General features: G+C 38.6%; 1 protein-coding gene and 1 pseudogene across 3 annotated transcripts in view; both read right to left on the bottom strand.

Moving 5' to 3' along the window:
* The window catches only part of CUNH3orf67 (chromosome unknown C3orf67 homolog), a 303013-nt gene that overhangs the window by 33120 nt on the left and 248473 nt on the right, over positions 1-21420 (bottom strand). The gene's annotated exons all lie outside the window — the stretch shown is intronic.
* LOC100957299 lies at positions 3254-4910 on the bottom strand (annotated as a pseudogene). The gene is made up of 2 exons (XR_001161075.1): positions 4729-4910; positions 3254-4662 (listed from the first exon to the last, which is right to left on the bottom strand). The product of XR_001161075.1 is annotated as a T-complex protein 1 subunit delta-like (transcript).

Raw genomic sequence — 21420 nt, 5'->3', positions numbered from 1 at the left:
GACAGAGATAAAGATACCCCATAAAACAAAGACAAGGATCCCTGTTACAGAACAACGCACACCATGATTGCCACAAACATTACAAGACTAACAGACACTGTCACCATCACCAGTAAAATAACAGTTAATAATTATTGAGAGAAAATAAAGAAAACTGGACTTATGTGACAACTGAGGTAATCCACAACCACTGAAACCAGGATAGTACATCTGCAGGCCCAAGGGAACCAATGGCAATTCTTACAGACAAACAGAAGAGGAATTGGGATGAAAGTACTTATACATGTGTACTGCTTTCGTGTGGTGTCTCCACTTACTTATGAGGTGGACCCTTTTCCCTTGGCCTAGAAATGTCTATGCTTATCCATTCTTTGCTTTAAATGAAAATTATACTTCTTTCTTTACCATATTTGAGTCCCAGCTGCTTCATTTTCCACTACCCCAGTTTCTTGCTCTCTCTTTAACTCAGCTTAACTTGCTAGTTCTTCTGCGTGCACTAAACCAGGTCCACTGAACAGCTCAGAAGCAAATTCTCATCTCTTAATAGTTTCCTCATCTGGAATACAGGAATAATAGAATTGACCACACCAGATTGTGGCAGGGATTAAATATACAGTGGTCCCTTGGTACATGTGGGGATATGGTTCTACTCCTTCCTACCAAACCACTTGAATATTGAAGTCTGAGCTCTAGAAAAGTGGGCCCTCCCTTTTAGCAGGTTTCAAATTCCACAAATATTGTATTTTCAATCTGCATTTGGTTGAAAAAAATCATCATATAAGCAGACCTCCCAGTTCAAACCTGTCTTGGTAAAAGGTCAATTTTAACATGGTATACTCGTATGCAAAGTCTCTCCACACGCTGCCACAAAATAAAACTTATCACACATGAAGAGAGTTAACAGTTATCTGGAATTACAGAAAAAAATTCTGTAATTTCTCAAGAAACCTTATATAATACCTTTTAAAGAGTTATGAGACAACTGTGTGTTAAATGCTTTGTAACTAAGTCATTAGCAAATCAAGAGCAGAAAACTTTGCAGCCTTTTCAAACTTTAACTAGAGAATAATTGCTTTAAAATTAGAATACAAAATGAAACCATCTAAATCTGCAGAATGATGGGACTTAATGGTGCAGAAAGAGTAGGTGAGGTTTAATTTAATGCTTTAATTTAGCTCTCTGGGCTTTTGTAAAGAATAACTACTGGGTATCATTTTCATCATTAATTGTGTCATATTATCAGATACCATATTTATGTACTGATTTCCATTTTCTTTTCAAAGTTTGGTTATACCTCTATGTTCAGTAGTCAAATAAAACAATGTATGCTAAAAAGAAGGCTCTGTGAGGTGAATGACAATTTAATTTCCTACCAGTGCTGGCTGGTTGTACAAGAAAATAAGGAACTGGAGCAAGTTGATAGGATCTTTAGTTGACTAGATCTATTTCTCAGCAGTTGCAGCATGTTTTAATTGTAACATTTCAGTTAACAAAAAATATTGTGATAGAACACTGATGTGGGTGATAAATGGACTTTTGAACAGATACACTGGTAAAATGCTATTTTTAAAACATTGGGAGGAAATAATCAGAACTCTTTTGTTGCTTGGACTATTCTAGTGAGTAAATTGGGCTTGCCAGGAAAGGCAATAATTTTTTCAATTCACCAAGCTACCATCATCATAATTATTCATAGTGTTACTCTTGTTGCTATTTAACTTAAACATGGTACTCATACCACAGAAAGCTTACATACTACCTTATTATAAAAAGGGAGAAAGACAGACATATTGAAATGTCAGAAAGAGCTGACCATATTAGACTAAGAATTACACTAATGGTTTTTATTAATAAATTCTTATTGAAGTATAACACACAGAAAAATGTACTAATAAATACTAAATGTACATCTCAATGAGTAATCCCAAAGCAAACTATAACTACAACCTAGGTCAAGCAATAGATAATTATCTCTTCTTCCTCCTAATAATTACGAAATCACCTATATTGAAGGTAAGACCTGTGTTAGAAGTCTGATTTCTAGAGAAGTATAGGCATAAGCTAATAGTTAGCCAGCCATTATTTCATTGCTTGCCTTCCTGTTAACTGCTTACTGTTTAGGAGTCGCATATCTTTCCCTGACTAGTGTTTAAGATCTGTAACATCCCTAATCACTTCTATAGATAATATCATTACAGGAAAACCTATGACTCATCTTTGAGATATTTTCCAGACTCTGCATTTATGGGGACCAACTGATGCCAACTGGGCTCATGGCCATACTGATTCAACAGGTCCTCTCCCTAAGTTGTCTCTCAGCCCAAGAGTTAATTTCTGCTTTGCAACCCTATGTATTTATCCCTAGCTAATCTAATCAGCAGACCCAATCCCCTAGTCCTTGGTTCATCAAACTACCTTTAAAAACCCTAGCCCTCAATTTTTTGGGGGAGATGGATTTGGGAAATTCCTCCTATCTCCTTGCTTGGGACCCTGTAATATTAAACTCTTTCTTCACTGCAACCCTTGCTGTCTCAGTGTATTGGCTTTCTCCTGCATGCAAAGAACCTCACTGGCAGTAACAGTTACATTCTTTTCTTGGGGGTGACCCAGATGGTGGCTTCTAACACTATGAATCAGTTTGCCTATTTCTGAACTCTGTAGGAATGTATTCCATTGCGTTAATAAACACAATTTTCTTATTCCTTCTACTACTGAAGGAGAATGGGTTGTTTCCACTTTGGGGCTATCATGTATCTGTCTTTGTAGGGAGGAAAAACTTTTTCCACTTCCAACTAGGGTCCAGTGCCTGGGGACATGCAAACCAACGGACAATAGATAGAGTAATAGGAGAAAAGACAGTTTATTTATAGTGCACAAAGGAGTTGCTGAGTATGAATAACTCACTGAATAGCAGGAGATAAAGGCTTATATACCAACTTAACAAAGAGGGTGTGGTGTTTTAGGGATGCAATGGGATGAAAGTATGGAAGGCTCTATTGGGCTTTTTAATGCTAAATAGTAATGAGTAACCTGTCACAATGGCAACTGAATTTACAGGAAGCTCCCTCAGAGAGGTTAATACATCTACATTTTCTTTTTCTTTTCTTTTTTTTTTTTTTTAACATTTTCATTGAATTGTCATTGAATTGTTTTAATATGATTTCAAACAAATTACAACTGGAAGACCAAAAGCTTGGGAATTGATAGAGGAAACAATCTTCTAAACAACAAGGACTACCAAGGCAACTTCCACTCTAGCTGAAGAACTATGGCCATATTGGTGCCAGTCAGCCAGTTATCCAGATTATCGTGTGTTTACCACATCATCAATTTTCAGAATGCTCCGAACAGTTTCAGTTGCTAGGGTCAAAGCACTGACTGAAACCAACAGAGGCTGGACAACTAGCTCCTCCAAAATGTTGGAAATGCCACCCTTTCGGACATTAATGCCTGTACTTTTTTCTCCTTGGGCATGCCGGTTTCTTAGTTCTGTTACTGTAGAAATGGGATTCGGACCAGCATTTTCAGCTAGTGTAGATGGAAAGACCTCCTTAGCATCTGCAAAAGCACAGACAGAATAGGATTCCATACCACTCAATGTTCATGAATATTCAGTTAATCGGAGGGCCAACTCTATTTCTGGAGCACCACCTCCTGCAATAAGGGCTCTTTTCTTCACTAAACAGCGAATAACACATAGGGCATCATGAATGGAGTGGTCACCCTCTTCAATCACCAGTAGTTAGAGCCACGAACGACGACTGTAACTGTTTTCCCAGGACAGGCACAGCCTGTAATCTTGAGCAGTTTGCCAGAACCATTTAAATTGACTTCCTCAGCTAACTCAGCAGAGCCCAACATGTCAGCAGTGAATTGGTCAATATGAGCAACTGGTTTGGTTCCAATTGTCTTACAAATGAATTCAATGTCTTCTCTTTCAATATCCTTAATCACCATAATCTTCATTTTGTTCAAAAAATGTAATGCAAGATCACTAAGAGCATCTCTTAGAATAGACTTCTATATGAGAAGGACATTACATCTTGTTTTTTTTAATTTGCTTCACTAAGTTTAAGATATAGGCTCTCTCTTCTCTCAGCACTCGGTCCATTTGGGCATAGTCAGAAACCACTATTTGATTATCCATGTCTGTTTTGGGAGCAGATAAGCAAAACTGAATAAGCCCAATCTTAGCCTTTTCAACTCTGGTTATGCCAGAATTTGCCACCTTTTGGATGAGAACCAGTCCTTCCACCAATTCACAGTCATCAATTGTTCCACCAAGCTTCTTAACTATTTTAATATCTCTAAGATCTACACTAGTAGCTGTGGCTGGGTCAATCACTTTCATCACTGCATTTACACTCATTGGAGAAAGTAGACTTGAATACTGAGAGACAACCTTGGAGTTCAATGAAGTGGTTGCACTACTTAACAAAGTTTCTCTGTCACTTAGTTCCACAGGTCGAGACATGTCATTCAAGATTTCAATACCGTTTTCCAAAGCCTTCTGGAATGACCTGGAAATGACGGTAGGATGAATGCCTTTCTGAAGAAGCTTGGTACAAGAATCTAAGAGTGAGCCAGCAACGATGACTACTGATGTAGTGCCATCTCCTGATTCTTTATCTTGAGCCTTGGACAGCTCCACCAGCATTCAGGCTGCTGGATGCAATACCTGCAATTGTTTCAAAATGGTGGCCCCATCGTTTGTGATAGTCACATCACCTTTCCCATCTTGAATCATTTTTTCCATTCCTTTTGGTCCAAGGCTCGTTCTAATAGCCTTTGGCCGCAGAAATGTTGCTGAAGCGGATTTGGGCTGGCTTGTTGCGGTCCTGATAGGCGCCCTTTCCGCGGCCGCCGGGAGCACCGGTGAGCGCTCTGCTCCAGGGTGCCACGTCAGGCATGGCAAACTTGGCTGGTTCTGCTGGGGCTCCGGGAGGACGGATGGACCCGGATTCTGGTGGGCTGCACAGTAACAGTAAGCGTCCACTGTGCCTCCACGAACCTTCCAGCTACATCTACATTTTCAAAAGGCTCTGCTTTAGTTAGATAGAGGAAATTCAGATACAATTTCTTCCTGTATATTCTGTAGCTCAAATGGTTTTCATTTTAAAACATTCTTTATACCAATTCTGGAGGTTGGAGTGGGTCCTCACAGTTTATCTATAAGGATAAACTGTACATGTGTTCTACTTGCTGTATATCTGGGAGGGTAATTATTGGGCAAAAAGGTATGGTATGTTCATCTTTTGTAGATGCAGCCAGAACAGTTTTCCAAAGCAGTCATATCAATTTATACTCCATTTCAGATGCTCCATCTCCTCACCAAAATTAATATTTTACATCTTAGCCAGTGCAAGGGGGTAATGGAATCATAGCACACTTTCAATTTGTATCACTCTGATGATACATTTTATCAGAGTGATTTACATTTATCACTCTGATAACATTTTCATATGTTTATTGGCCATTTAGAGATCTTCTTTTGTGAAATGCCTGTTTGAGTTTCTTGGTCATTTTTGCTTTCTTTTGGGTTGCCCCCTTTTTTTTTTCTTTGGCTGATTTGTGATTCTTTATATAGTCTGGACATGAGCCTTTCCTGGGTTGCAAATATCTCCTTCCACTCTCTGGTGTGCCTTTTTACATGCTGAAGTGGTGTCCTTTAATAAATTTCTTATTTTAGTAGTCCAATTTTAAAGGTATTTTTTCTTTATAGTTAATAAAACTTGAAACTGGCTTAAGGAATCTTTTCCTATCCTAGGGATGTGAAGCTATTCTTCAATATTATCTTTCAGAACTGAATTGTCTAATGTGATAGTCATTAGGCATAAGTGCTTACTGACCAGTTGAGATGGAGTTAGTTTAAATTGAGATGGTCTGTAAGTTTAAAACACACACTGGATTTCAAGGACTCAATATGAAAAAAGAAAGTAAGATATCTCAGTAATAATTTATATTGTTTATGAACAGGCCAACAAACCACCAGAATGGCACAGAGACTACTTTATAGTGAACACATTTGGACAAACGACAGGTTCAGAAAGAACTTTTATCTGAATTTCCCTTATCTGACTAACCTACTGCACTGAGTCAGCTGCTTCAAACACATTCTCTTGGGAATTCTTCTTTATACCAATTCTGGAGGTTGGAGTGGGTCCTCACAGTTTATCTAGTTAGGGAGGGAGGTGACCTTTATTGCCTGATCATTCCAAGAAATTGTGTAAACAAGCCTTGTCATAACCTTCCATCCGTTCCCACTGAAGCCCTATCCTCCAATCCAGGCGTCCTCAAACTACAGTCCACGGGCCACATGTAGCCTGCGTAGGACATTTATCCAGCCCGTTGGGTGTTTTTGCCACTCCTGCCTGTCCTGCTTAGCAGCCGACTCATCCTGGGGCCTGCAGACCCTCCCTCCAATGGTCTGAGGGATAGTGAGCTGGCCCCCTGTTTAAAAAGTTTGAGGACCCCTGCTCCAATCCTTTATCAAGTTGGTATATCAGCCCTGACTTTGGCTATTTGGAGAGCTATTCTTTATAGAATATGCCCACACACATGTAATAAACCATCTCTCCTGTTATTTTATTTTATTTTTTAATTGTTTTGGCAGTTTTTGGCTGGGGCTGGGTTTGAACTTGCCACCTGCAGTATATGGGGCCGGCATCCTACTCCTTTGAGCTAGGGGTGATGCCCTCTCCTGTTAATTTATTTGTGGTCAATTAATTTGCAGATCCCATCACTAAAACTAAGTTGGTAGAGGAGAAGTTTTACTTCTAAAAATTACAGGTTGAAATGATAATATTTTGGATATATTGGATTAAACAGAATACATTATTAAAATTAATTTTACCTGTTTACTTTTCAAATGTGGTTACTAGAAAATTAAAAAATATATAGAGGGTGGTCATAAAGTTCACGTGCAATTTAAAACTGCACTCGAACTTTATGACCACTTGTACAAGGCTTGAATTCCATTTCACTGGACAATTGCTCTAGAGCAGTGGTTCTCAACCTTCCTAATGCTATGACACTTTAATATAGTTCCTGTGGGTTGCAACCTACAGGTTGAGAACTGCTGCTCTAGATGATGTATGTTTTCCTTCTCCCGATGGAATTCCTTTGCTTCTAGCAGACAATTAAGATAGCCTGAGAGTGCCCTAATCCAATCAATGATGAAGATGATTCAAGATGTGTCTTTAATTCTCCAGAGAGCTGCTCATTTCTGGCTCATTCCTTTCCCTAAGGTGTTGTATTTTGGAACATACTATTGCCCCAGTCCTTAATGGGTCCTGAACTCCAATTTTTGTCACCTAAGCTCATGAGGTGCAGAGGGCCTTATACAGCAACTCAGCCCCTCAGCCTTTGCTTTCTGAAGTGGCATTTTTCTGCAAAAAAGTGGTGGAATGTTAAGGCTGCCTCTCCCATCTTCCCTTCTCTCCTGGATCCTGGATTGAGGACCCATAAATCTTCATGGAGACTTGGAAGCTCTCCAATGGCTTCTGGTTGTTCTTAGAGAGAAGTTTAGTGTGAAACAACCAAGTATGCCATTATCAGAGGCAGAAACCATTAATTAATTGAAAGATATATTATGCACATGACTTAATGTTATAAGATGTTAATTACAGTTGATTTGGAGGACTGAGTCAGGGTTGTGAAGAAGGTGTAGTCTTAATCTCACTTGAGTTAAAGAAGGCTTTATAGAAGAGGGCGGATGACACTTAGATTAGGACATATTAGCAAAATGACAACTCCAGGGTTAGGGAGTATCATGTAGGGTTAGGAATAAATTCTCTTCATAACCTAGTTTATTAAATGAATAATGAAAATTCTAGTTCACAGAAGACAAACAGGTTATAAATTACATGCTAATTTTGAATGGTAGTACTGCTTGGAGTACATTATTGAGAAAGATTTTAAATTTACATCCATGCTGAGTGGGCAAGAGGATTGTGATCCATCAGCAATGTCTATCTTGGACAAAGGACAGGGAAGAGCTGCATGTGAGTCATAACACCGCAGAAATAATATGCTACTGATGAAATTATCATGCATCAAATGCATGACTGCCACGGACTATTTGTAAATGAAAATAGATTTATTGTATCACTTTAAATTGGCTGTTGATCAGTATTAACATGGTGGAAGATCTATAATGGAGGACCAAAGAGCTCTATCTCCAGCTATGATCCAAGGTTGTAGAAAAGGTGGTGTGGTAAGTGGGCATTTTTTTCAGATGTGGAAGGCACTGTATGGAAAGACAGACTAGGCTGAATGACAGAACAGAAATGCAGAATGATCTTGATAGTCAAGAAAAATGGTTTAGACACCAACATTTATTTCACAAGTATTTGCCAATATCCTGTTTTGTGTTAGGTTGTGGCATGAAATGCAATAAGGAGCAAAAATACGAGTTCTTGTCCTCTTAAAGCTTACAGTGTAGAGAGTAAGACAAACATCAATCAGATAATCACATACAAATTTATAAATGCTGTGAAAGTAAATGGTGTGATGAGAATTCAGGAACCCCAGGATTCCATAGAGTAAAGGATACACGAAAGAAAATCTAATGGACTAATAGGTATTACACAAGCAAGGCAGAGGCAAAGTAAGGGAAAAAGCATTCTAGGATGAGAGCATAATGGGCAAAGGCCTTGAGACAGGCAGGTCTGAGAAAAGAAAAGGAGGCCGGTGTGGCTAACATCCAAGTCTCCACAGGGAAAATGGTGCATAAGGTTGGACCAGAAGACATAGGCCATGTCACTCAAGCCTTGCAGATTATTAAAAGATTTTGGACTTTATCCTATGAGCAATGGGAAGCTGTTGAGGGTTTTAATATTGGTGTGTCAGAGTCAGATCTGTGTTTAGAAAAGGCCACTCTGGCTGCTCCATGGGGAATGGGTATGGGCTGTGGTTAAAAGCACATGTGATGTGGATGCATTGAGACTACTCAGGAGGCTACAGCAATGATCCAGGAGAAAGATGGTGATCATTCTGGGTGACCAAAAGCCAAAGGTAAGATATTAGTAGGGCATTGGAACTAAAACTATGGATATAATTCAGTCTATGCTAATACACAGTATCCTGGTCAATGGTCTAACTGTAGTCCAAACTGTTTGGATTATTTCTAGATTAATTTGTTCTATTTTGGGAACCTCAATTTGACAAACTTGAAGGTGTCCAAAGGAAGGTAATTAGGATTATGCTAGGACCAGGAATGGCAAAGTAAACTTGAATTTGGCATGAGAAAATGTGAGAGACTGGAGGAGAAAATGGAATCATTTAGAAGTGATATTAAAAAAATGTCAAGGTGTACTGTGTGAAAGAGTGATGGTCCAACTTATTGTTCTGGAAAGGGAGCTAGGATCAATGGGAAGAAGTTATAGGAAGGCCTATGTCAACTCTGTGTAAGGAAGATTTCCCATGGTTGGAGTTGCCTAGTAATGGGCTAGACTGCCTCATGCGGCACTGAGACTGCTTCCCTGGCAAAGATGTGTAGTTTGCAGTGATCTCTTTAAACTCTCTAAGATTCTCTGATTTCCTCAAAGTGTGATTTTTTTGGGGGGAGGGAGGGGATTTATTATTATTATACTTTTACTAAGCCTACCACCAGTGTCTTCACTTTCTACATTTGAAGAAAAGACATATGCCAGGCCCTGTGCAAAACTCTTTACCTATATTATCTCACTTATTCACTGCAATAACACTATAAGGTAGGCAGTAAAATACAATCCTTATTTTTACATAGCTTAATTGAAGCTTGGAGAGTTAAGTAATTTCATAAGGATTCAAACTCAGCCTTTTGATTCCACTGCTTTTAAGCAGTGCACTAAGCCACCTCCTAAAATGATGCATTCATTTATTATACTAGATGCCAGTGATTCTCATACTAAGCTCAATATTTTAAGCAATTTCTAACCTTCAAATATGAAAGTATATGGAATGCCATATTTCCAATGACAAAATATATACAATGCCACAGTAGTAACTGTGCCAGTCAGAATAAAGATAGATTATGCTTGGTAACAAACAACCCCCAAATCTCAGTGGCAAAAAACAACAAATATTTATTTCTTGTTTATGTTAAGTGTCCATAACAGGTCAGTATGGGCACTCTGTTTATCATGGTCATTCAGTGTCCAGACTGGTAGAGCCAATGCTATCTTGAATGTTTCTGGTCACAGGGTCTGAGGGAAAAAGAATCTGGAGGGTTTCAGAGCTGCAATCAAATAACACAGGCCATTTTGATGCTACTTAGATGGATTGTACTAGTTGGGCTAGTTAGTTTCTCCCCCAAACAAGGGGACCTCAAAGTGCAACCCAGCTATGTGCTTGGAATCTAGAGTTGGGGATATTTGGCAAACAGTTGTCATTAACTATTATAGACCACAAATATTCAAGGAAGTCAGAAAATACACCAATAACTTTTGTTGCATATATTTCAGAATTTCTACCAAGAATACTGACTGCCTCTTTATATTGGCTTGTTTACTTACCCCAAGTGGAGAGTATAAAGGTTAGAAAATGGGAAATGTACAAAACATGCCAAATTCTGATAAAATTCTTCCCTATGTACTATTTATGACATAATTTGAATAATAATCACATCTAGGATTCAAACCCTGGGCACATCATATTAGGATATTTATTTGCGCTTGGGCTAGATATGTGTGTTTAGACAGTGAATGTAATATTTTATTCTCTTACAAATTTCATCGTGCCTAATTATGGAAAGCCGTTGTTAGTGAACGGAGAGAAGATGGTACAAAACAATCCAAACCATATATCAGGTTTTGAATATTAAGATTTTGGAATAAAAACTATTTAAATGCATCACTGAAATTTTATTCTGAAAATTCACTCTATTATTGTCAAATTAAAAGTGTGCTATTAAAAATTTCCATTTTACTCATATAAAAATATAAACCTCTTTAAGTTTTGCTCCTGATAAATATTTATAATATTACAAAATAAAGGAAGTAATTCATCTTATTTCTTGCTCTGACTCAGTATTCAATTCAAATTGGAACTACTTTTATCCACTGTCTCTGGAAAAACATAGTAGTTTCATTCCTAAATACTCCATGATTTCAACTTCTAAACTAAAAACTGACAATGAAAATATATAGCAAATTAGTGACATCTTAGAAACATTTTCACTGGCTGTTAGAAGACAACAATTTCTTGTTTTAAGTGATTTAAATGCCTCAAGAAAAAGTCCATGTGATGTTAGTATGCTTAAAATCTAATTAAAATTTGTATTCCAAATGCTAGTTCAGGAAAGAACTGATTTTAAAAGCCCATGGTATTTCCTATAAGGGCACTACTGTGGTACTTTACGTATTTTCTAATTTGAAAGCTACATATTTTAATAGATAATGGCCCAAAATGTTTTTAAGGTCAAACTGGAAATATGTTGATGATATAAAAATGCAAGCCAAGTGCTTTATTATATTATACTACCAGAGTGTTATTGTAGTTTAAAAATATCATTAAATCAGCACAAACCCGCACTTATCATTTCCTGCACATTTTTCACACCAAGCTGCCTTCTGACTATGAGTAATCTGTTAATCTACTCTTTGCCTCACAATCCGTCAAAGTGACAGATTCATTCCTTCCCTAATACATAATATCTTCATTTACTGTATGCCTTGCTGCAACTTTCTTTTTTGCTAGCACTGAAATTTAGAAATTCACAAGCAAATTTAGAGACTGTCACATGGGTGATTGTCCTTGTTTGCTTCCCATTTCTTTCATTATTTCAGGGGAAGAAACTAAAACTTTTCAGGTTTTCTAATGTGAATTCATAGTGTTTCCAAAATGAAGGTTTCTGGTTTCACTAAGACTGTTGTTCAAGAGTCTGGAAGAAAGCAAATGGTAACAAAGTAAGCATATCCCTCACCTAGTCAAAACACCCATGATAATGGAATTTTCTCTCAATGTTGTGGCCAGTGAATAGATTTTCACCCCCATCCTCAACCTTTACTTAGAAAAGTAAACACAAAGTAAAGTAACAAAAAAGACATCATTCCTTTGGTAGTTTAGGGAAAACTGTCCCCAGAAAAGGCAGACCTTCATTAGCACAAACATTACCGCTTAACCGTAAGTAATATTATTTAAGCTGAGACTTTCATTTAGTCATAATGTTGAGATCTCAGGGTTCTTGCTCATTGTTATTTTGAAAATATAAATGATTCTCCTAAAGACTGTTCACTATTAATTCAATAGAAAATATTTTGTTCTTCCTGCCTTTCTTGCTTTGATTCAGTTGTTTATTATTCTATTAGTTCTGCAAATAAAGAGAATTAAGTACTGAAAAATATGAGAGTATGTAAAATTCTAGCTCACTTACTTTCATCTTAAATAAGACATAACAAAGTACATCATCTACAAATCACCATTTGGCTTTCATTGCTGCTGAGCCAAGTGTCCACACAACAATTCAAAAGTTACTATTGTTGTTAACTTCAAAAGTCAAAAGCAAATTAAGCTGTTTGCAGGAACATATGAGAAGCTGCCTCCTAACCAGTCTTGTTTCAGAGTATATGTAATATTTTTTTCTACGTATGCACCCAACACTCAACACTGTTTTTTTGTCTTGAGCACCAAATTGCATCTTATTTGTTTTAATGGATGGCAAAGGAGCTAAAGGGTTTTAAAAATCAATGGACAAGAAAGAGTCAACTGAACAATAATGTTAGTGTTAATTCAATCAAATCAGCTAAAAGTTGTTTGTCTTTTTGCCTTTACATCATTTTGAACAGGCTGGGGTGCCTGACGTACAGTATTTATTATCCTGAGTGGGTTTTTATGCAGTAATGAACAGCATAATAGGAAGCTATAAATGCTGGTAAACATAATGTGTTGCTAGAGTGAAAAATTATGTGTTTTAACTTTAATCAATTTCAAAATGTAACACTTTTTATTAACAAGAAAAACAAAAAGTTATAGAAAAGAAGTAACCACCTATGGGTAAGCAAAGGCTGTGATTTCTCCTGTGCTGGCCTCAGTATGCATTCTCACTCTTCTCCTCACTGCTCTTGGCACCTTCCAAGGCACAATCTGCTATGCATGAGGCCTGCCTCTGCTGGAAGGCCATGAGCGCATGAAGGGCCCATTAAAGTCCTATAGGAGGTTCTTAAAATATACTCATTGAGCATTGCTGAAGGTATGAGCTGCCACGCTCTTATATCACTCTGCACTGTAGGGGTTCCCTGTTTAAACAACAAGAGAAGCTATGCTGTACTGGATTACAAAATGAATGATGAGGTACTGAGTGTACAGGTGTGACTGGCTGGGGCCATTTAACAATAATTATAGTCTTTCATTTCTTAGATTCATGTCATTCTTCTGAACCTCAGCAGCATTCCCTCCCGCCCTCTCCAGACAGAATGGAGGTGAATTTTATAAACCAGAATTAGCACTAAGACTTTTTAAAGGGTCTCATTATTGTAGAAGGGAAGCTGAATCTTTTAATTAAAAGCCGAAGTGCAAACATTGGAACGGTAAATAATTGCTGTGGCAGTTAACGTCTTTACATGGACTATGGGCCAAAGGTAATCTGACTTCACCATCTGGATAGATATCAATTACTGGGGAGGGCTGAGTAATCTCAGGAGCCCTTCACCCTGCTATCTAAAAACACTACGACTTTTCAGGCAGTGATCTGTCTTTTCAGACATAGAAGCTTTTGGAAGGTGGGGGGATAAGATGTAGTCTCGTTTTACAACTTTCATAGAAATGGGTTTCATGAGTTTATAAGTTTGGAAAACAAGCCAGCTAAAACATTGATTAGTATTTCCCAGACCTAATGACTTGAGATTCTTCCATGGAGTACAACGGAAAAGCTAGGAGACTCAGGTGGAAGCACTAAGTCCTGGTGGGCCAAGAGAGATGAGGTCTGACAAGAGGCAGACATCTGAACCAAGTGCTAGAGAGTGGGCGCAGCTGATGGTCAGGCAGACAGCTCTGGAAAAGAACACCGGAGAGATCAAAGAAAAAGGCATCTTAGGTAGTGGGCAGGGGTGAGTTCTGAGTCCTCCATTGTGCAGGCTAGTCAGGGCCTGGAGCAGGGTAAGTGGAGTAGGGATATAGTCTGAGCACACTTGCTCAGGTAGAATAATCGATGAGAACTAGGCTGAATGTGGGCTGGGCAGGTTTCTAAGTGCCAAATGCAGAGAAGAAGTGATCAGGCAGAGGGTTGCAAGCTGCTCACCTGTGCACTCACACTGTACTGCTGGTGAAGTGCTGGGGCCCCTGGAGCCCAGTGGGAATGGTGCTCCCTGGAATTGTGCAAGATGTGGTCCTGGGGTAAGAGTGGTCCAAGGTGAAAAGCAGGATGATTCTTAAGGGATTTAGTTTGCTACTAGGGGTGGCTTTAACTGGGCTGTCTCTGGGGCAAGGCTAGAGAAGCTGGAAAAGCCATTCTTGGTCTGGCCTCTGTTGTCATACCATCCGTTTTAGAAGTTTGTTTTCAAGGTAGAGCAGTGGACTAAGAACCTCTCTGTGAGCAGAAGGGGCAGGGAGTTACTTTTGAATTTAAGAGTGTACCAGTAACACAAGTTCAAGTTCTCTCTTTTCTCTCCCTTTCTCTTGAGATATAAAAAAATATATATTTATACATACACATACAGATGTGTTTTGTTGGAGTTTGCATTTTTACAGATGGAAGGTTTGTGGCAAGCCCGTGTTGGGAAAGTTTATCAGTGCCATTCTTCCAGCAGCATGTGTCTTGTGTCACTTGTTCCATTATTACTGTGTTTGTTAGGGTGATCTGTGATCAGTGAGCCTTGATTGTACTTGTTTTGGGGCACCACAAACCATGCCCATAAAAGACGGTAAAATTAATCTGTGAATGTTATGTGTGCTCTGACTGCTCCACTGACCAGCTGTTCCCCCATCTTTCTCCCTGTCCTCTACCTCTCTCTTCCTCACCTTAGGCCTCCCTATTCCCTGAGACACAACAATATGACAATTAGGCCAATTGATAACCCCACAATGGCCTCTAAGTGTTCAAGTGAAAGAAAGAATTCCAAGTCTCTCATTTTAAACCAAAAGCTAGAAATGATTAAGTTTAGTGAGGAAGGCATGTCAAGGCTGAGATGGGTCAAAAGCTAGGCCTTTCGTGTCAAGCAGGTAGGCAAATTGTGAATGCAAAGGAAAAGTTCTTGAAGGAAATTAAAAGTGCTACTCCAATGAACACATAAATGATAAGAAAGAGAAACAGCCTTATTGCTGACATGGAGAGAGCTTGATTGGTCTGGATAGATCAAACCAGCCACAATATTCCCTGGAGCCAAATTATAATCCAGAGAGGGGTCCTAACTCTTTTCAATTCTATGGAGTCTCAGAGAGGTGAGGAAACTGCAGAAGAAAAGTTTAGAGGTAGCAGAGTTTGTTCAAGAGGTTAAAGGAAAGAAGCCATCTCCATAACATAAAAGTACAAAGAGAAGCACCAAGTGCTAATGTAGAAGCTACAGCACATTACCCAGAAGATCTAGCTAAGATCATTGATGAAGGTGGCTACACTATGAACACCAGATTTTCAATGTAGACAGTCTTCTATTGGAAAAAGATGCTACTTAAGACTTGGATAGCTAAAGAGGAAAAGTCAATGACTGGCTTCAAAACCTTAAAGGACAGGCCGACTCTCTTATTAGAGACTAATATAGCTGCTGACTTTAAGTGGAAGTGAATGATCATTTACGATTCCAAAAATTCTGGGGCCCTTAAGAATTATGCTAAATCCAGAGTACCTGTGCTCTGTAAATAGAGCAACAAAGCCTCGATGACAGCACATCTGTTTATGGCATAGTCTACTGACTATTTCAAGCCCAGTTTTGAGATATATTGTTCACACACACACAAAAAGATTACTTTCAAAATATTACTGCTCATTGGCAATGCACTTGGTCACTCAAAAGTTCTCATGAATTACGAAATCAAAATAAGTATTATGAAATTATGTATTAAAAGTACACACCTTTTTAATTAAGGTATGCATTTTTTTTTAAGAAATAATGCTATTGTATACTTAAAAGACTATTTTCAAGCCTGCTAAAACAATACCTATTCTGCAGCCCGTGGATCCAGGAATAATTTCACCTTTCAAGTCTTATTATTTAAGAAATACATTTCACAAGGCTTCAGCTGCCATAAGAGATGATCTTTCTGATGGATCTTAGAAAAGTAAACTGAACACCTCTGGGAAGGATTCACCATTCTAGATGCCTCTAACATAGAAGTTTGAGAAAAGTTGATTCCAATCCTCAAAGATAACTTGGAGAAGCTAAAGACATCACTGGAGGAAGGAACTGCAGATGTGATGGAAATAGCAAGAGAACCAGAATTATAAGTGGATTCTGAAGATGTGATGACTGCAATCTACTGATCAAAGTTGAATGGATAAAGAGTTGCTTCCTATGGATAAGCAAAGAAAATGGTTTCTTGAGATGGAATCTACTCTTGTTGCAGACGCCCTGAATATTGTTGAAATGACAAGAATTTAGAATATTACATAAACTGAGTTGGTAAAGCAGCAGCCAGGTTTGAGAGGACAGAACCCAATTTTGAAAGAAATTCTACATGCTACAGAGAAATCTTTCACGAAAAGAGCCAATTAATACGGCAAACTTCACTGTTGTCCTATTAAGAAATTGCCACAGCTACGCCCCAACCTTTAGCCACCACCACTCTGGTCAGTCAACAGTTATCAGCAGTGAGGCAAGACCTACCACCAACAAAAAGATTAAGATTTACTAAAGGCTAAGATGATCATTAGCATTTTTAGCAGTAAAGTGCTTTTTAATTATGTACTTTTTATTTTTTATTTTTAGAAATAATGCTATTGTATACTTAAAAGACCAAAGATTAGTATAGATATAACTTTTATATGTACTGGGGCTAAAAATTACATGTGACTCACTTTACTGAAATATTTGCTTTATTGCAGTGGCCTGGAACCAAACGCACAATACGTCAGAGGTCTGCCTGTATATATGTATATAACACACATATATGTATGCCTATGCATACAAATAATGGGTCCCTTTTTTTGCATTTGCTTGTCCAGATTCTGTTAGCCTGGGGAGGGTTGAGCAGGAGCAGCAATAATCCAAGGCGATTTCTAGCAAATGGCATCCTGACTCCATAAAATGGGTGTGAATAGGCCAAGATAAATAAGTAATTGCCAATAAGAATACAGGGAGAACACACTATTCAATTTTAGAAAACTGTCTCTATTTAAATGTTTAAAACAGTACATTTACCAGAGACTTTAGATTACGGATATATTCTAAGGGATCATTTAAAACAAATTCACGAAAGGGTTTCATTTATTACAAGTGAGAATAGGGCCAGGATACTGTCAAGGGGGAACGTATACAGGTAGAAGAGGGAAGTATACAGGTGCTTGTGGGTTCCAGCTAGCAATTAAATACACAATGATGTAGCTAGTGAGGGAGATGAGGGAAATTCATTTTTGTGAAGTGAGGCTGATTCCACGCACATCTTTTAGGTGTCTCCTATGTGCTTAGCACTGTTTGAGGAGCTAGGGGCATGCTGAGAAAGAGAAATAAAATCCCTACACTCATGCAGCTGGCATTCTAGCATTTGAGAGGGTGTGGTATAGAAATCAAACAAGAAAAAAGTCATGTAGTGAAGAGTACTATAGTGAAAACAAAAAGTCAGTGTGCTAGAGGTGACTGATGGCTACTTTAGGGTGGATGCTAAGAAAGGGTCTCTGAGGAGATAATAACATGAAGAGGCGGCTATGCAGTGATCTAATGGAAATGAACTCCAGGCAGAGCTCCTAAGTGGGACCAAGCCTGGAGGGTCTGAGGAAAAGAGAGGGAACCCTGGTGTTTGGTGCACAGTGAGCGAGGTGCACAGCAGTATGCAATGCGTCTGAGAAGTGGGCTTCCAGAGCTGTAAAAGGCAAGAGTAAGGAGTGCACACTGACCAACAGGAAACTGCTGGGAAGTTTTACAGGAGGATGCCTGGATCTTACTTGTGTGTAACAATACCACTCTGTTTGCTGATTAGAAAACAGACTACAGAAGCAGAGGAAGCCGGTAGGAAGTTATGGCATTTGCCCAAGGGAGGGATGACGGCAACCTGGACTGGGACTACTGTAGAGAAAATAGAGCAGCGGTTCTCAACCTGTGGGTCAACAACCCTTTCATAGGGGTCGCCTAAAACCATCACATACACCCCGTATAAATACAGGTGTATGAAAATAATTTTATTATGGGAGGTCACCACAACATGAGGAACTGTATTAAAGGGTCACGGCCTTAGTAAGTTGAGAACCACTGAAATAGAGAAAAGAGGCTAGATTTGGTGTATGTTGTGTTTGGAGGGAACACTGGTACTCCGAGCTGTGGCTGGATAGGGTGGGGGGTGGGACAGGGTGGAGCAGGTAGACAGGACAGGGATCACCGTTGGTTTCTGGCTTGAGCAAAGATGGTGGTGGTGGTGGGGTTGCCATTTTCTGAGATGGGAAAGAGTGAAGAAAAAATAGATTCGTAGGAGAAAATCAAGTTATCTTTTGAATGCTTGGATTTGAGGTATGTTGGCAATTAGAGAGATGAGTCTGAAATTCAGGGAGGATTAAGAGAGGAGATATAAATTTGATGGTCATTGGAATATACAGATATTGAAAGCTATTATTAATTACTATGTCCAAAAGGTTGCCAGTGTGTAGGGATCTTTGGGTTGGCAGGGAGTAGTACATACATAGATATTAGACCTAAACTCTATCTAATTAAACATAGAGACACAATTCTGACAGGTTGTGAGTACAGCAATATCATTGTCCTTCTATTGATCCCAAAGACACAGAAAAATGTCTAAAACTTAATGGTTAACATTTGGGATGAAGATTTTTCCTTTTCTACAGCATCTAGGTAAATACCTACTCATTCACTGGCTCCCTCATGTAGCTCCTACCCTCCCCGGGCATGTGATGGACAACACCGGGGAGGGGCAGAGAGCGATGGAGGGAAAGAGAAAGAGAAAGAGAGAAAACAAGTGTGAGTCTGTGCGCCTGGGGTTACGAAGTGTTCTCATACTGATATCTTTTCCTAGTTAAAGCTAACAAGAAAAATGATAAAAATAAAAATTGATGCCTTCGGTTTTATTAATAGAATCAAATCATTTTGATTTAATGCAAAAATGTAGAGGAAACAGCAATAATACTACTTTTAGTGAAATGAAATATTTGCTTAGTTAATAAAAAAAATACTCTGGTTTGAAGGAGAAATATTTGTTAAAAATCCAACTTGTTTTGAAATGATCCAAACAATCATTTGAAGAGGAACATCATATACAAATCCTGTATTTAATTTTATTTATTTATATATTTTCTCTCTTTTGTATTAGGAAATAAAAAGCTTAAGAGGAGCCTTTTATAAATAAAAGGGTTCTAACAGAAGAGAAGCCCACTGGGTTGAGCCCTGACAACTGGAGAGAAAAGAAAAACAGTGTCACTGTAATCAGTCCAGAGAAGCCACGTAGGTTACAATGACAGGCCAGATTGCCTCAGCCAGCTTGGCTGAGCCAGCAGGAGTCAAGGTCAGTGGTTATTAATCATTTGTCAAAGATTGCAAGGCTTTATCAGATAATTACAGTTATAAGTATGTTTATATCACACAAACATGTGGCAAAACTGCAAAGAAGTCAGGCCCTAACACAATCTGCAATGACATTTTAAAAAAACTACAGATAAGTTATAAATCATAAAGCACACACTTTAGAGAATCATGCCATTCATTACGGGCTGGGCATTTTAGAATTATTTTCTAAATCATTCATTTCCATGAATATTTAGAACCTTATAAAGCCTTTGACTATATTCCCTCCTCCCTCTAATTTTCCAATGAGTTATAAAAATAGCAAGTATAATCATCATTTGAAACAAAAGACTAGTTATCAACTCCATCCATATGAACCGACAACCAGAACGTAATCACAGCTTATTTCAATAAAACCCATTCCTGAGAAGAAATGTCTTACACTGTTCTGAAGAATCTCCATAAACACATAAAGAGATATGCCTAAGGGACAGCTCTAAACCCTGCAAACTGATAGATGGCATTTTAAAATAAATGGCTCGGGGCTACAGACAGCATCCATTTTGGTCTGCTTGGCAGCATGCAAGTTTACATATTAGGGAACATTTCTCAACATGAATGAACTGTGAAATTGTTTCCTCCTACCCCCATACTCCTCTAAATCGTGTGAAATTATGTTAGCCATTTTTGCACCTTGTTGCAGAGGCTGTCAGTCCCCTAAGAGGCACTGTTGGTGGACGCTGGAGGCAAGGGCTCTGAAAGGCTGTTAAAGAACGGTCAGTATATTTGGAAAGAATAATGGAAAAATATCACCCCATGCCTAACAATGCAAGCAGAAATGGCTTTGTTGCAAATCTAGACACACAAGGGAATATGATGATGTGAACCATGTATGTTTCAATTCCCAGACTGTAAACTTCTCAGGGCAATGATTACCATTGCCTTACACCTTGATGCAAGGTCAAGCACTGCTCTATGAGTGTAAGTGAATGGTTTTACTGTGAGGAAAACAATATAAGAATATATGCAATGTTTTAGGTATTTTTATCTTAGAGCAAACTCTTCAAAACCCAAATTTGTCGGCCTTGTGGATTACATGCAATTGTTAATTTTAATCCTGCACATGGAAAACTAAGAAGATAATTATGTTGCATAAATAAAACTCTCTCCAGAATAAAATGTGAATGAAAGACTTGGGGGATATTGGTTGTTCCATTACATTAATGAAGCTAACTGAAGGGTGATTCTCTAAATAGGGTGCATGGTTTGGGCATGACTGTACATAATTTAAAAACCCTAGGTTCTTGTATCTCTGGAGCACTTGCAGATATCTCACTGACACTTATGTGGCATCCACTTTCCAGAGGCCACCATCATGCTCTTCTTGTGGAAGTGCACGTGCACACCCACATCACCCCATCTCTGCCATGCAGCATCACTCTGATCACAGCCACACTTCATTCAGGAAATCAAGAGCCTTCTTGCTTTTCATGCATTGTTCAGAGCCTCCAGATATACAACTTTCAATCTAGGATTCAGTTTAGATGCTTATTTATCTAAGGCTTTAAAGACTTACCTTCTCATTTCTTATATTTTTTCAGATTATCAGTATCCTTTAATTTGAAAGTTTGTAGGTTAGGGCCTAAAGCATGGGATCTTATTTGTAACTAGTCTTTAGAAGAATCACAGCTTTCAATTTTATTTTATTTTATTTTATTTTTTTGAGACAGAGCCTCAAGCTGTCCCTCTGGGTAGAGTGCCGTGGCATTACAGCTCACAGCAACCTCCAACTCCTGGGCTCAAGCGAGTCTCATGCCTCCGCCTCCCAAGTAGCTGGGACCACAGG

This window comes from Otolemur garnettii, unplaced genomic scaffold, assembly GCF_000181295.1.
Source record: "Otolemur garnettii isolate 467f Iridium unplaced genomic scaffold, OtoGar3 scaffold00015, whole genome shotgun sequence".
Taxonomy (NCBI): domain Eukaryota; kingdom Metazoa; phylum Chordata; class Mammalia; order Primates; family Galagidae; genus Otolemur; species Otolemur garnettii.
Note: the sequence above shows the minus strand (reverse complement) of the source record. Positions and strands in the feature narration are given on the sequence as shown.